At 33.2% G+C, this 16,490-nt stretch overlaps 1 pseudogene; it reads right to left on the bottom strand.

Moving 5' to 3' along the window:
* Window positions 1–8,532: 8,532 nt before the first annotated feature.
* LOC125171483 (uncharacterized) lies at window positions 8,533–8,745 on the bottom strand (annotated as a pseudogene).
* Between the last annotated feature and the right edge of the window lie 7,745 nt (window positions 8,746–16,490).

The raw sequence follows: 16,490 nt of genomic DNA, 5'->3' as shown, positions 1-16,490 counted from the left end.
GCTAAGCTTATTGTCAGCTTCGTAGAGAATTGATAACTGTACAATTACAATAAAGTGATAAAAATGAAATATTGCTTTGTCTAAAAATACAAGATTAATTTAATTCAGGGAGTTTTAAATTTTTTAAGAACTGTTCAATCTCTGCTAGCCTATGATACACACATACCTACTCCTTAGGGAGGAGTAGTGCTGAGAAGCTATAAAAAGTCTAATATCTGAAAGGTTAAATTAGATTTGGGAAAGCTACAGGATTCTCAAGTGTTTAAATGATGTAATTATTGTAGAAACAAACTTGATTGTACCTGATAACATAGAGGATTCTTTATATGATGTTTCTGCCATTGGAGATATTATATCACCATAAAAATTATTTTGCAAACCTATCCAAATGTATTATGTTAGAAAATATTTAGTAGTTGTTTAATTTAACTCGTAAAAAAACCCATAAATAAGTATCAGCTTCCTTGTTGAGGATAAAACACCATGACCAATAATAGCGTTTAATGCTTTATGAAATGTAACCCTATGAAAAATGCAGTGTAATTACATTTAGTGACATTCTGCAATTTAATTAGGGTTAATTAAATTGAACTATTGGCAATTTTTGCTTATTTGCATTATTTTTTTAAAAATACTGTGATTTAAAGGTTAATTGCAGTATTTATAAGACAATAAAATTGCTTCTCCATCAACTTTTTTTTCATATAAATACAGATGGATAATTTTGCCACTCTGTAAATAAATTTGTAGTTTTATTATTTAATATTATGAGTTGAACACAACTAAAACAAATGGACAACTTAAACTATGAATATAAAAATTTATTATAAACTAATGACTACCAGGTTGGTGCTTTTGGTTTTTAATTCAGAAGGATGATTCAGGAGGATGGTCTTCTGTGCTTAAGGAGCCTTCTTTTGGGGTTGTCTTTTTGGTGTCACTCATGAGAATATTTCACTTGTGCCTGTTTTTATTCATACCAGTGCTTCTGGTATACTCTCCAACTTGTTGATTTGTTTTACAACTCTTTATATCACTTTCAAAGATCTCAACCTAAACCCTCAAACTTCATCAAGCTGAGTCACTACTGTTTTAATTGCCTTGAGTTTTGCTGCTTCTCTAGTAAGAACCCTTATTTTTCACAACCTGTCAGTTGTATTACTTCCATCTGTCACCAGCATTTCATCACCTCTGAGCAGCACGGCCTGCCCTTTGTTAAATCATCTGTTTTTTCAAAACTTCAGTATAAATAGTGAACCATTCCAATTACCAGTATGGCATAAGGGGGAGAATTGCAGACTACTTCAGGATGTCTGAGTTTGAATTGTAGGTCTACCATTTAGCATCTGTATGACATTGGGAGGTATAGTTAACAGCTCTAATCCTCAATATCTTTACCTGTAAAATGGGAGTAGTAGTAATGCTGTTTAAAGATGCAGTGAGATAATGTAACTAGACCATGCTTTAATTCATATTAGTTTATATTTGTATTATTGGCTTTGGTCTTCTATACTTAGTTTCTCAGTCAATTATTCATGTCTATTATCATTACCATCAACCTGACAAAAACATGCCAATAATTGAAAACAACCATAGTGATGTGACACCTCAAAATCTACTCTAGATAAATGTATTCATTGGAAGGGGAGAAAATGTTTCTTTGGCCTGAAAGGCAGGTTAGATAGTAATGAAATTGATTATCAGTTATAAAGATGTATTTGCTTCTTTGCATTCTCTATATCTTCCCCCCAAGGTTGTGGCCCCTTGATCCCATGCAGCACCAACTCAGGAAAATTCTCAGTTATGGATATAAGTACACATGATCAGAGGATTCAAAGGAATGAAAATCAGGTACACTGGCACTCAGCTATTCTATTTGGGCAGTCTCTGGCTAGACAGGAGAGTACATCATTCCAGAGAATGTAGTTTAAGGAAATGCGTAAGGCCTTTGGGAATAGAAAATCTATGTCTTAATTAGGATTGGTCTTTTTACTTTTTTTTATTTTTATTTTTTTTAACATATATTTATTTTTGAGACAGAGAGAGACAGAGCATGAGTCTTTTTATTTTTTAATATAAATAAGATTCTAGATGTTTATTATTTTTCTGCAAGGACAGTCATAACATTTCATAATTCAAGCTCATATTTCTCATTTTTAGCCTATAATCACGTGCCACAGAGTAGAAAATTTAATATTGAAACACACTGAGCTAAGTGTTACAATTCATTTTTCAATAATGATAAGACAAAATCTCATATTCTCTGTCCTGGGGTTTTGTTTTATAGTTCTTATAAATTAGAGTGTTTTGGAAATTCATTGGGAAGACTTGTACTGTGAAAAGATAATCTTTTCATTTCATATCATCTTTTACTGATATACTTAAAATTTCTAACATCATGATTTGATCTTTTCAAATTTATTTCAGTCACTATTCTTTCACTCTATACTTTCCAGATATGAAAATACTATTGAAATAATCGTAAACATGTGAAAGATACAAAAATGATTCTTTTTAAAACCACTTTCATTAAAAGGTTCTAATGAAATCCATCCTTCTCATTTAATAACTTTAATATAAAACTGAAATAAGTTGTATCTGCTTAATATTTTCACTAATACTAAATACATTTAGTATTAATACTAAATACATTTAGTTGTATCTGCTTAATATTTTCACTAATACTAAATGCATTTAGTATTACTACTAAATGCATTTAGTATTACTACTAAATGCATTTAGTAGTAATACTAAATACAGTTAGTATTAATGCTAAATACAGTTAGTATTAATACTCTATACAGTTAGTATTAATACTAAATACAGTTAGTATTAATACTAAATACAGTTAGTATTAATACTAAATACTAAATACATTTTACTAAATACACACACTAGATGTGAACAAATTAACAGTGAAAAGCAAACATTTGACAGTATTTGAAATATAATATGTCTCTTTTTAAAAATCCATTTCTCATTTGAGAAAAGACATTATTATGATTTAGAATTTTCTCAGTGGCTTATGCACCTAAATATTTATCCTAATAACATTGTATTTTTTAAATTTTTTTGATGTTTATTCATTTTTGAGAGATGAAGAGAGACACAGCGTGAGTGTGGGAGGGGCAGAGAGAGAGGGAGACACAGAAACTAAAGCAGGCCCAGGCTCTGAGCTGTCAGCACACAGCCCGATGCGGGCTTGAACTCACAGACTGCGAGATCATGACCTGAGCCGAAGTCAGATGCTCAACTGACTGAGCCACCCAGGCACCCCACATTGTATTTTAAATTATAGATTTTAAAGCAGATAATAATCTGTACAAGGAAAAGAGACACAAAATATTTATTTCATGGGTACATAAGTATGTATGTACTTAGACTAATTGATTTAGAATAACACAAGTGGGTAAAAATATGAAATTGTTTTGCAACTCGTGTTTTAAATAATGCAAATGTAGAAAATTATGACCTTCCCTTCTAATGTACCATAGATATTTTAGTGCAGCTTCCAATTTTAAAATAGCATGAAGTGATTAATATTCATCAAAAGGAAGTGGGAAGAGAAGCATCATTTTATTTTCAATTAATAGAAAACATGGCATTGTCTATTTTTAGTCTCCTAGCTATTTATCCATTCCCTACGGAAGTGAATGGGCTTCCACACTCCTTGTCTGCTTTTTTGCTAAAAGTGCTTGCCTGGGCTGCCAAGCTCACCACGCAGTTTCTATCTGGCATTGAAGCGCTATCTTTTTCAGCCATGCAAGTCTGTGTTTTGTGATAAAGTGCCGTTATGGGCAGCCTTGCTGACTCTACTCTGCTTCAGAAAGAACTCGTGTGCACTACAGGATTCCATTTGAAAACTCTCTCTTCTGATGCTTGACTTTCTTCTGAAATTGTACTTGCAATCCTAATGGTTCTCTTTTTAATATTTTGACTCATTTTACTTGTTTAATATGAACTAGATATTTAATTCTACATAGAACAGCGAGGAGGTTTCTGACTGCTACAGAAAGTAAATTTTATAAGAGATAAACTACAATTTATAACTTGATTTTACCTAGCATGTATCACTTTAAATGCACAGATGGAGAGTTTTCAGGCCACTATGGGGGTAATCTGACTTGAGATATGTTGGTCTATTCATTTCACATTCCACAAGATCCACCGTGATTATTTCAGTCCATGTGATGGCATAGTGGCTGTATCACTGTCAATTTTTCAGCATGAGAAAAGAAAGCATTGGTTGTATTACCAGCCATTTATTTAATGTGTGTATAGGCATCATCTTGGAACATCCATTTCTGATGTTTTATAGGCACTTGACACCGTCTGCTTCAAACACATAGAAATGAAGGATATATAGTAACTGAGTGTATCTACTTCTAAGTTTAACTAACAAAGCTTTAAATATTTTTTACCTGAATTTATAAATTAGATATATTCAGTTTTTAGGAATCACACAAGCAGGACAGAGAAAACTCACACTATAGTAGGGAAATCTCTCCCAAAACTGCTTAAAGAATTTTCATAAATTCAAACTTATAAATTCGTAAGTTAAATTCCCTTAACAATTCTAACACTGTTAACAGAAAATAAAGTCATCCTAGACATTTTAGCTATAAGTATCAAATATACCATGTTCCCCTAAATATCATACCCACTTTCATTAAAAAAAAAGACACTGCTATTGTAAACTTAATAATGAAGTGTTAGTGATTTAGACTTGGCTCCCTTCATTATATCTTAACTTAATTACCTTTTAACTTACTCTCTAATGGGCATGCTGAGGTTACTTGGTGGAAAATTAAAAATCATTGTACTGTTTGCTATGCCAGGTTTGCTGTAATTATTGGTATATTTGTTTATCATTCACAAACTTGAAATCACTTTATGAGAACTATATGTGTGCCCTGGATTCCTCCCAGGATGCTGATTAGACAGGTGGGGCCATTTTTAAAGCTGTCTGATTTGGTTGATGGAATTTCCTACTCCCTTTAATTTACTACCTAATTGAAATCTATTTCTTCCCATGATCTTCTCCTGTTACAATTCAGCACTGCTGCAATTCTAAAATTTTTAAATGCCATCCATTGGGTTTCAAAATTCACTTATCTTTGTCTTCTGAAGCTATAATTCTGACGTTAGGCTAATGACATTTTGGAAACAAAAGAGAGGGAAAATTATGAATAGCAGAAAAGGGGATAGGTATTTGTTTCTTTTCTCCTCAATTACAGATTATTTTTTCTGTCTTCATGTATTTATTAAATTGGCTTTTAATTCCTCATTTTATTGAAGAATAGCAAATTTAACATTCCTATTCATGTAGAAAGGGCAAATGTCAGCTAGTCATTGATACTTTAGGCAATATCAATGTCTAATTTCAGCTGGGACCTAAAGTTACAACGTAGACTAGTGTGGAAAGAACTTGGGTTTTAGTGATTAGACATGGGTACTAATCTGACTTTACCAATCATCATCTGTATGATGTTGAACATGTTACTTAATTTTTAATGTCAGTTTCCGTATCTTTATATCTGGGGTAACTAAACAAACCACACCAATTTATTGTGAAAATAAAATCACATCTCTAAAGTACATTTTAACATGCCTGACACCTAGGTAACACTTATTAAATTATAGTTGCAATTAGTTAATCTATCAAAATAATCTTATATATGCTAGGGTGGAGTGGTTCATTACTGATATTAAATGTAGCTTTGAAAATAGATTTTACTTTTAAACTCACTAGGGCAAAGAATTTAATTTAAAATCTGCCATGTTTCATACAGATGTCAAGATCTGTGAAGGGACTGAGATCTGAGATCTGAGATTTTGCCCTCTGTGTTAGCTAATAAGTTATCCTGTCGAAAGTTCACCTACATCGATAAAGACAAAAGATGCTTGCATGAGACAAAGGACAGTTTATGACTCACAGCAATAGCAGTGGTCAGCATTATATTGTTTACACTAGTTCTCCAAGCCCTAATTCCCACATGCCACCTGGTGACATGACAAGGTCTGGGTGATGCCTGTACACACTGTGGGTTATGTTAAAGGAGAAAAAAAAAACCTGAGTTTAAAAACCCTAATTTTTTATAAGGAGACTGTGAGCAAATCTACCCAAACTTTGCCCTGGAAAGAGACATTGTAATTATTAATGTGAACAGCAAACCAATATGCCTTCTGTTCTGGAAGACACTCTCTAACTTCCAAAGCTATTTGCTTTATGAACAATCTTGAAAGATGATATAGAACAAAACTGTTAATGCCCCTGCTCAGAAGACAGAAGTACATGGAGAATTGAATCCCCACAGTGGGATAATGGAAACTATGGACCTTCTAGTATAAAAATCAGGAGAAAATTTTATGAACATAATTTTAATTCAGTCATTCAAAGTGCTGAATTCTATCCAAACCATTTGTTGACAGGTGTGGTAGAGGAGATCAGTTACTTGTGAATGTCTTAATAGTATTTTAGAGAGGAAAAAGAAAAATTGGGATATTTATGAGGTTTTTGGATACAGTAGAAAGCATGTATTTCAATGTGAGGTCTTAATTAGGACTGGTTCACGATGTAGTAGTGGACGATGAGTGGACCAGGCAAAGCTAAGGTTTTGAGAAAACAGTTCCAAAGTGAGTGTTATGTATTGAAAGTTAGCAGACGAATGTTCATATTAATGAGTTTTTCAAAAGTGCTTGAAAGGAACAATGTTATTTGTATCTTTTATCTTTTTGGATTGGGTTTTCTGGAAGAGCAAGAATAAGTGTAACATTAGTGAAGTCTTGATAATACAGAGATTAAGCAGTGTGATATAGATAATTTTGCTTCTTCAAAGCCAAATGACATTTATCCAAAGCCTGTCATTATTTGTATATGAATCTGGATTTGTGGCATAGAGACATCTACTCACATTTAATAGGTTTTGTATCTTGAAGACAATATGGGGAAAAGGGTAGAAAACAGAATATACCAAAAGGAGAAATTAAAAACAAAATGACCATGGTGTGGGAAAATGACCAATTTAAGGTAAAAAAAAAAACCAAAAAACAAAAAAAACAAAACTGTAGAGAGGGCACCTGGGTGGCTCAGTGGGTTAAGTGTCTGACTGCGGCTCAGGTCTTGATCTCACCATTCACGAGTTGTTGTTTTTTTTTTTTTAATTTTTTTTTATAACGTTTATTTATATTTGAGACAGAGAGAGACAGAGCATGAACAGGGGAGGGGCAGGGAGAGAGGGAGACACAGAATCTGAAACTGGCTCCAGGCTCTGAGCCATGAGCACGGAGCCCGACGTGGGGCTCGAACTCAGGAACTGTGAGATCATGACCTGGGCCGAGGTTGGCCGCTTAACCGACCAAGCCACCCAGGTGCCCCTCACCACTCACGAGTTTGAGCCCCACATCCAGGTCTGCGCTGACAGCTCTGAGCCTGGCGCCTGATTTGGATTCTTTGTCTCCCTTTCTCTTTCTGCCCCTCCCCCACTAATGTTCTGTCACTCTCTCTCAAAAATAAATAAACATTAAAATTAAAAAAGAAATATATATATATATATATATATATATATATATATATGGATAGAGAGAGAGAGAGAGGGGGGCACTTGGGTGGTTCAGCCAGTTAAGTGTCTGACTTTGGCTCAGGTCGTGATCTCATGGTTTGTGGGTTCAAGTCCCATGTCAGCCTCTGTGCTGACAGCTCAGAGCCTGGAGCTTACTTCAGATTCTGTGTCTCCCCATCTCATCCCCTCCCCCACTCGTGCTCTCTTTCTCAAAAATAAACCTTAAAATTTTTTTTTTTTTAATGTACAGGAAACAAACAGGGAAGAAATGTTAAACACACAGAAGAATTCTAACAGTACACTAGCATCTGCCCTAAGAATGAATATAAGATTAGAGTCACGGGGCGCCTGGGTGGCGCAGTCGGTTAAGCGTCCGGCTTCAGCCAGGTCACGATCTCGCGGTCGGCGAGTTCGAGCCCCGCGTCGGGCTCTGGGCTGATGGCTCAGAGCCTGGAGCCTGTTTCCGATTCTGTGTCTCCCTCTCTCTCTGCCCCTCCCCCATTCATGCTCTGTCTCTCTCTGTCCCAAAAATAAATAAACGTTGAAAAAAAAAATTAAAAAAAAAAAAGTTTAGAGTCACATTATTATAAAAAAGATATCTTCCTTGCACTTAGGACAATAGAGAAAAATGAGTCCAATCAGAATATCTGATCTAAGTGTGTATATATATATATATATATATATATATTAATCTTATTATAGAAAATACTTGATTGAGCTATATTTTTAAGATGATTAAAATGACTCACAACTTGTAGCCAGCTGAAAGTTTTTCCAGGTGTTCTTATTTGTTCTTTCTTTCTTTTCTGTTTTGGTCTAGATTTGATATTTCCAAAGTCAAAAGTTACATAAGTCCCTGTAGACAAGGGGTGATTTATAAGCAAAGAGGGTCATCAAGATTAGGATGGAGTTCAAAAGAAGCAATAAGAGAGAAACCACTTGAGAAAACAGAAGTCATTTTATGTTCCAATAAGAATTCCCCAAGCCTATCATTCTCAAAGCAGGCTGTCCAGAAAATAAAACCTTTTCTTAAAAATAAACTTTCAGGTTTGAAAAATATTTTTTGGTGCAAATGATAAAGTTAGAGCTTTCTGACCAATGGGCTTCCATTTTCTAGGGATAATTATTAAACTGATAAGGACAGATACCATACTTGATCTTAGCCAAAAGACCAAGAAGCGATTACAGATAATTATTAAAATATGAGAAAATGAGGCAGTAATACTAGAGGTAAATTTAAAACGTTTAGTTCTTCCTAGACAGATAATTGACATCTGTTCAGACAGTTTGGTGGGCTGCTTTTATTATTATTATTATTACATTCTGGTTTATATTTCAGTTTCTCTCTAGAAAGATTTGTTCTGATGCATTAATAGGAAACCTATTATTAAAATTCACCAAAGCTGCAGGAGTCACCTGTATCCATAGTAAAGATACAGGATTCACCTGTATCCATAGTAAAGATAACATTTCACCTCCATCATTCTGCCTTTTTTGTTCATTGAACTTATTTGATATGGAAAAAGAATGCAATAACATATATTGAAGGAGGACACAGGAGAAGAAAGAGCAAACTGGAATGACTCCTTCAGAGGGAGCTGAGATTTGCTGCAAAATTGGCATGTGGCCCCTTAACGCAGCAGATTGAGATCCAATAGCCATTGAGGAACAACCATTTAAGTATCGTGACAGCTGTATTCAGCCGTCAAAGAAAAGTTGGACAGACTTCATGGCGGATGACTGGACAGATCAATGTAAAAACTTGAAACATTACATTTGAGTTTCAAGGTAAATACTTTTCCTAGGTAGAGACACTGGTATTTCCTGTGTTTTCATGAAAAATGCCTGATAAATTAATACAATTTGCTTCTAAGGGAAGACACAGACAGGATGACATATTAAATGTTCTTTAGCTCAAGGTCTACTCAGAAAACAGAACCCAACTCAAAGCTTGTGTGAGGCTAGTTTATTATTATTATTATTATTATTACTATTACTATTATTTTTAGTTTATTTTTTTGAGAGAGAGAAAGAAAGCAGGGGAGGGGCAGAGAGATAGAGAAAGAGAATCCCAAATAGGCTCCGCACTGTCAGCATAGAGCCCAATGTGGGCTCGAAACCATGAACCGTGAGATCATGACCTTAACCAACTGAGCCACCCAGGCAGCCCAAGGCTAGTTTATTTTAGCATGTGATCCCAGGTAGGAGATGGAATGCAGGGCAGTGAGAATGGAATAGGAAAGGAGGAACCGCCAATGCAAGGATGTGATGGAGTTGGATGTTCTCCAGGCAACCGTTACCCATTCCCACTGAGACCTTCTGAGGACCTTATAAAATGGACCCACAGAATTATCTACCCAAAGATGAAACAGGGAGATATGTGTCCAATACTTTTTGGCCCTGTTGGTCCAGGGTGGCCCTGTTGGCATTAATTGTTTACACTTCCAGATCACGAGTCAGTCTGACTAGATGACATTCCCCACATGGGTCTTACAGGAACTCCAGGGCAAGACTCACATTGCAAGATCCTCAGCTTGAGGCAATGCTTTTGGAGGTTGCACCTGAAAAAGCTCTCTAAAGTTTGCTTGATGCTGACTGCTGCAACCAGAGGATTTTCAAATAGTGTACAAGTTGTGTCCAAGGTAAAGGATAGTCAGAACGATAATACTAAATTGAGTCTGGGATGGGATTAGTCTGATGAAAGACAATTTGGTCAGAGATTTAATGATTCTAGTGATACAAAAGGCAGTGTGCCATACTAGTGCATTTGATTCCCAGAACTAATCCCTTTTTATTACTTTTTTCCTTTATATGATGAAGTTATTTTCAGAAATAATCATGAATTTAAATAACTAATAATAATGGTCAAATAAAGCCTACAGTGATTTTTTTCTTTTGTTGAATTCTGTACTTCTAATAATACAAGTAAAATAATATAAATATTAATAATATAAATAATGTAAATAATATAAGACAAAAATTAAGACATTTTAATTTAAAAAATCTGTGTTTTTATAAAATATTTAAAACCCATAGTTTTATATCTATATACTGGTCTATCACAGAAATGAATGATAACATTACATTTTAGTTTTGAGCCTTAAGTTCTGAAAACTTATCAAAGGGTTTGTCAAAATCTATATTCTTCATATATTGATGTTTAATAAATAGCATAGCCACGTTCCATTTTTCATTCATGATTGATAAAGTATTTTTAATGTTTTTTTTAATTTCAAAAGGTTGTTTCACTTGATGTGGCAATTATACAAAATAAATTCTTTAAAAATTTTTTTTTTATTTAGAGAGAGAAACCATGAGTGGGGGAGGGGCAGAGAGAGAATCCCAAATGCAGAGAATCCCTGCACTCTCAGTGCAGATCCCAATATGGGGCTCAGTCTCACGAACCATGAGATCATAACCTGAGCCGAGGTCAGATGCTTAATCGACTGAGCCATGCAGGTGCCCCTACAAAAGAAATTCTTAAATATAATAGTTTGTTGGAGATTCATAAAAAGTAAATTTTGCAATAAAATCCAGACATTCCCATAATGTCTATGTATTTATTCCTTCAGGACTGATTCTGGCAGATTTTCAGTATTTCTATAGTTCAAAAATATTTTCACCAAATAATTCATCATACATTTCTGTTACATTTGATAAAAATATATTTGAAGTTTTCTTCTTCAGAGAAAACTCTCTACATATAAGTGTACATTGACTTTATTTGATCTACTAATTTAGAATAATTGCCCAGTTGTTAATGAAAATAATTGAGACATTCAAATACTGTATCTTTGACTTTTTTCTGATGACCTAACACCATTATCCTTTATCATTTCTTTTGGCATTTATCTTCTGCAAATATTCATTTCCTTACATTTTATTGTTGCAAAGTTAGTAACCTCCATTGTTTTCTGAATCAATCTTCAAGTGTTAATTTAAAACTTGATGTTTCACTCTAGATAATTCAAATCTTACTCTGGTTGTTTGCAATATTTGTGTCACTTTAATATTTACATTTCAAATTTCACTTTCAAATGAGGTAACTCAGAAAAGACATAGACAGCAGAAGACAATATGTGAGCTGATGTTTGTGTGTCCCTTTTTCCTTTGAATCAACCAGTATTTCATGGATTGAATTAACTTTCAAAATGTGTCTTTCCTATGCACTCAGCTTCATAATGAGCACTACATCTTTTAAGAAACTCCTTAGTGATAATATCTACATTCTGCAGCCTTTGCTATTGATCAGGTGAACCTGAAAGGATAGGTTTATTTTTCACAAATTCCAAAATACATTTTCCTGAGGAAATCTTCTAAAAGAGTGAATTCTCTTAAGCTTTGGGGGAAAAAATGTGCTCAAGGAGCAAATGAGAATTAAGGATTAATTTATTTCACATTTTTCCATCATTTGTTTTGGCCACAGTTATACTGTTGTCATATTCTTGACCATTGGGCAGTCGTTTCAGGGAATTTCCTGGAAAGGAGAGAAAAAGCTCAAAATTAATTTCTTTATCTTGACCATCTTCAAGATTGATGTATTTGATCAACTTGTATAAATGAACAGAGTATAAAGCTTTGGGAATGTTAAAGAATTTCAAACTACTTTGCATTTTTAATGCAACTATCTGTTCTTTGAGGTAATTTTCCAGAAGATGAATATAATTATTTAGACCATAGAAAAAAAAACTATCATGGTAATACATTACTGCATAGTAAAACATTACAAAATGTTCCTTTGACTTTGGGTCATAATTTGAGAGTAATTTCTTCAACTTCAAAACAGTGTTCTTGGGGCGCCTGGGTGGCGCAGTCGGTTAAGCGTCCGACTTCAGCCAGGTCACGATCTCGCGGTCCGTGAGTTAGAGCCCCGCGTCAGGCTCTGGGCTGATGGCCAGAGCCTGGAGCCTGTTTCCATTTCTGTGTCTCCCTCTCTCTCTGCCCCTCCCCTGTTCATGCTCTGTGTCTCTCTGTCCCAAAAATAAATAAACGTTGAAAAAAAAATTTTTTTTTTAAAAAACAGTGTTCTTTATTTGCTAATGACATATGGTTTTTATGATCAGGGAAAGGATATTTTATTTGGCTGAAAGCATTATTAACTCTAAATAGGATCTAAAAAGTCATTTTTTATTCATACACATACACACAAACATATATCTACATGTGTGCATATGTATGTATATATGTGTGCATATATGCATATATATGTTTTTGTATGTGGTGTAAAAATCTTCCATTTTGTAAGAAGATAAATATTGTTCAGATGTCTTAATATCAGGGACTTTAGAATATACTTTCCAGCAGGTTTTAAAATGATTTATTAAGCTGGACATGCCAGGTTTTGTTTCATTACCAGTAAACTAATAAAATATATAATTTTTTCAGTTTCTAAACAACTCACATAAACTCTCAATTTTCCACTATATGGAAAATATATAAAGAGTCTAAAAACCATCAAGTTGACAAGAGTTGACTTCCCTCCTTTGTTCTTTTCTCATTCTCATTCAATTGTATAACAACATTTATTATAATATGGTTCACTTATTTTAAACGGGTTTAATCTCAATCACCTGGAACAAATATTGACTAAGTAGTGAAATCATAATACATTAAAATTTCATTTATCATATCTTTTCCTTCAAAGGCTTAGCCAAGCATCTCCTTATCATCATCATTATCATCATCACTATTAGTGTTGACTTTTCATGATACTTACTTTCTGTTCAAAATTATCAAACTTGAGAGAAAAATATTCAAATTCATCCTTTACCTGTATCACTTAAGCATTAGTCTTTCTTGTATGGTTTCTTAGGATTGTATGTGCAATCCTGATTTTCCGATAATTGAAGAACTGTAGAGTATGTTCAGTGATTCAATTACTTCCTGTATTGACTTCTATTTTCTTGTTTTACTCCACTAGAATGTCATCACTTCATGTTGACAAGGTACCTCACATTAAAGTTCTTTGCAGAACTTTACAGAACATAGAATTATTATGGTTTCACAATAATATAGAAAATGACTTTAAGCTACTCCAAATTCCTGGAGAGGGAAAAAACCTCAAAACACAAAAAACTATGTAGATAAAGTTTTATAACAAGTGAATGTCAAACTTTGGTTAGTTTGATATAATTATTTAAATTACTTTTTATATGTTAATAAGTTTATTTTCTCACAACCAAACATAAAATGTTTATTTTGAGTAAGAACTCAATTGCTCCACTGGTGCACATTTTATTTTTATGACTTGTTTTCTGTTTTAAAACAAAAATTAATTAAAATAGAATAATAAAATCCAATTTTAAGTATGTTATTAAAATCAATAAAATATTACATATGTGGCTTAATATGAACTTTTCAAACAAAAATTATGCACTTCAGAGTTCATATATTATTTCACTCAGGTCTTAAAATAAAAATTTCAGCAGTCACATGGAATGACAAAATTGACCTAATTCAAATTCCATTTCTTTATCTGTACATTCATTGTGCTGACACTGTTTATTCTGTGTCCACCTTTGGAAAAAAAAAAGCTTGAGCTTTTTTCTGCCTAGATACCCTTAATGAAATATTCTATATTTTTAATAAAATAAAAAATGAAAAATATATAGATATTAATTTTATTATCATTATTTTGTCTGAAAAATGAAACATATAAGATTTATAGTAATCAAATGAACATAACTTAGCTATCTAATTGAATGACTGATAGGGAAATTTAAGTGGTACAGAGGATTACCATTTTGGGATTTTTAAAAATATTCTAATATAAAATAACATGTGCTACCTATAAAATAAATTTCAACTAGAGGATAATAGAAAAATATAGCTGCATGTTATTGATCCTTTCTGAAATGAGTATCTTTAAAATGAGCTAGACTTTAAGAAGAATATTTATGAAATTCTTTTACACATTTCCTTGTAAGGAGAGGAAAAATAATATGTAGTGCCACATTGGTTGGAGACACACTGTACCTGATGATATTTAGAAAACAATGACTATAACTGGGTCCACATGTGTTGGGGGCTTACTGTACAACTGAGAGTTCTCTGAATTAACTTCCATATAGTGTACAATATTTAATAGAGGACACAATAAAATATGTGAATTGGAAGCACATATGTTTTTTTTTAACTTGACTGTAACCATGACATTTTTTGAACTTTAACAAATTATTCTCTGAGGAAAGAATAATTTTTTACTGACATTATTTAAAATTGCTGAATCATGGTGATAATAAAAATATAGAACACCTTTTATTTTGATATTTTATTATTTTTATAAAATATGTAAAGTCATGTACCCCCTTACTGCCTGCTCCTAGGCAGAATGCTACCTCTTTACTGCCCATAATGTGATATAATGGAAAAGTGACACTGAATAGAATTTTCTGTAATAATCAATGATTTGGCAAACCTGATACTTATTGACTTCTTATTTCTCACTATAGGAAGCCTATAAGACTGACTTTAGAGAAAGTTAGAAAAAAGAAGTATCTGAGTCAGAAAGTAATAAGAAAGAAACAAGAAAGATAGTATTAGAACTGGTTAACATTACCAATTTAAGGAGCAATTCAAGTAGACTAATTTGAGAAGCATGTTTGACTTTTGTGAAATTAGCCCATCCTTTCTCATAGGATCAGGAAAAGGCAAAGAAATGAAAACAAAAACAAAAACAAAAACAAAACACTTGGAAGATGTTTGTTTGTTTAGGAAAGTTGGCTTCTTAAGCCTAAGAAATTCCATAACATATAATGGTGGCAGTCCCCATTTTGCCTTCCTTTGAGTAGACAATTTTGTTTTTTCTCTTGTGACTTAAGTACTTCAAATGATGTTTACCAAGTGGAATGCCTAGCACCTCATAAGCATTCTAAAATGGTATCCATCCATGGTCTGATAATAATAATTATGATTATAACTTTCAACAGATTCTATATTGTATTAAGATGTTCAATATGAGGTAATCAGCTTAAACTGATGCCATATACATCATAATCATTTTTACAAACAACTCATTCTTAGCTGTATTTCTCATTTTCAAGTGTGTTGATTAATTGAACAGAAGTATCTCATCAGATCTTTTTCTATTTCACCTTTTTCATACGTTCAGTCTTCATTTAAATGCAGTGAGGCATGCTTGATATACGCCTAAGTGGAGCTTGCACATTTTTTACTCTGTTCACTGAGCTTAAACAGCTCTCCCTGAAATTGGGTTGCATTTTTTTTATTGTTGATTCTCTTCTTCTCTTCTTAACTACTGTACTGCTTCAAAGCCTTCTTACAATCTATGTGTCACTGCCATCAAAAATGAAAGTTGAGCTATGAATTTGGGAGTTTGCCATCCTTATGAGGAACAGAGAAAGACTTCAAAGAGCCATTGCTAGGAAGCTAGGAAGGAATGCTATGAAAATGGTATATTTTTATACTTGATACAGATTATAGCTCCCAAATAGATGGTATTTAGAGATCAAAATATTTAGAGGATAAATGAATACCTATTATTTCATAATTGTTGGTGATAATTATGTGTTAATAAGCCAAGGAATTTCTTCATTTGCTACATTTCACTTATTCTTCACTCTTTCTTTCTTTTTAGGACTTACTTCTGAATCCTAAGCTAAGAAGATGAAAATATCTGAAATTGTCCATGATAAACTTCTTCACTTCTAGCATACTCTTTAATTGCATATACCTAGAAGAGTATTGTAAGGTCTCTAGTAGCCTGGAATACAAGAGAAAAAGTTAAATTGAGATAAGCTCACAGTTGAGGTTTTCTACACTGTAGACTTAATGAAGCTTATTTTAGTTCCATACATGGACCATGCTCTTTTCTCACTTCCAGACTTCAACATTGTGGTCTCTTTAATTCTGTAAACCCTTCTTCCCCACTTTTGATTTAAAAGTATATTAGAAATTTGCTTTCTCCTG

This window comes from Prionailurus viverrinus, chromosome B4 (assembly GCF_022837055.1).
Source record: "Prionailurus viverrinus isolate Anna chromosome B4, UM_Priviv_1.0, whole genome shotgun sequence".
NCBI classification, from domain to species: Eukaryota; Metazoa; Chordata; class Mammalia; order Carnivora; family Felidae; genus Prionailurus; species Prionailurus viverrinus.
This window is presented reverse-complemented; position numbering and strand designations above follow the sequence as displayed.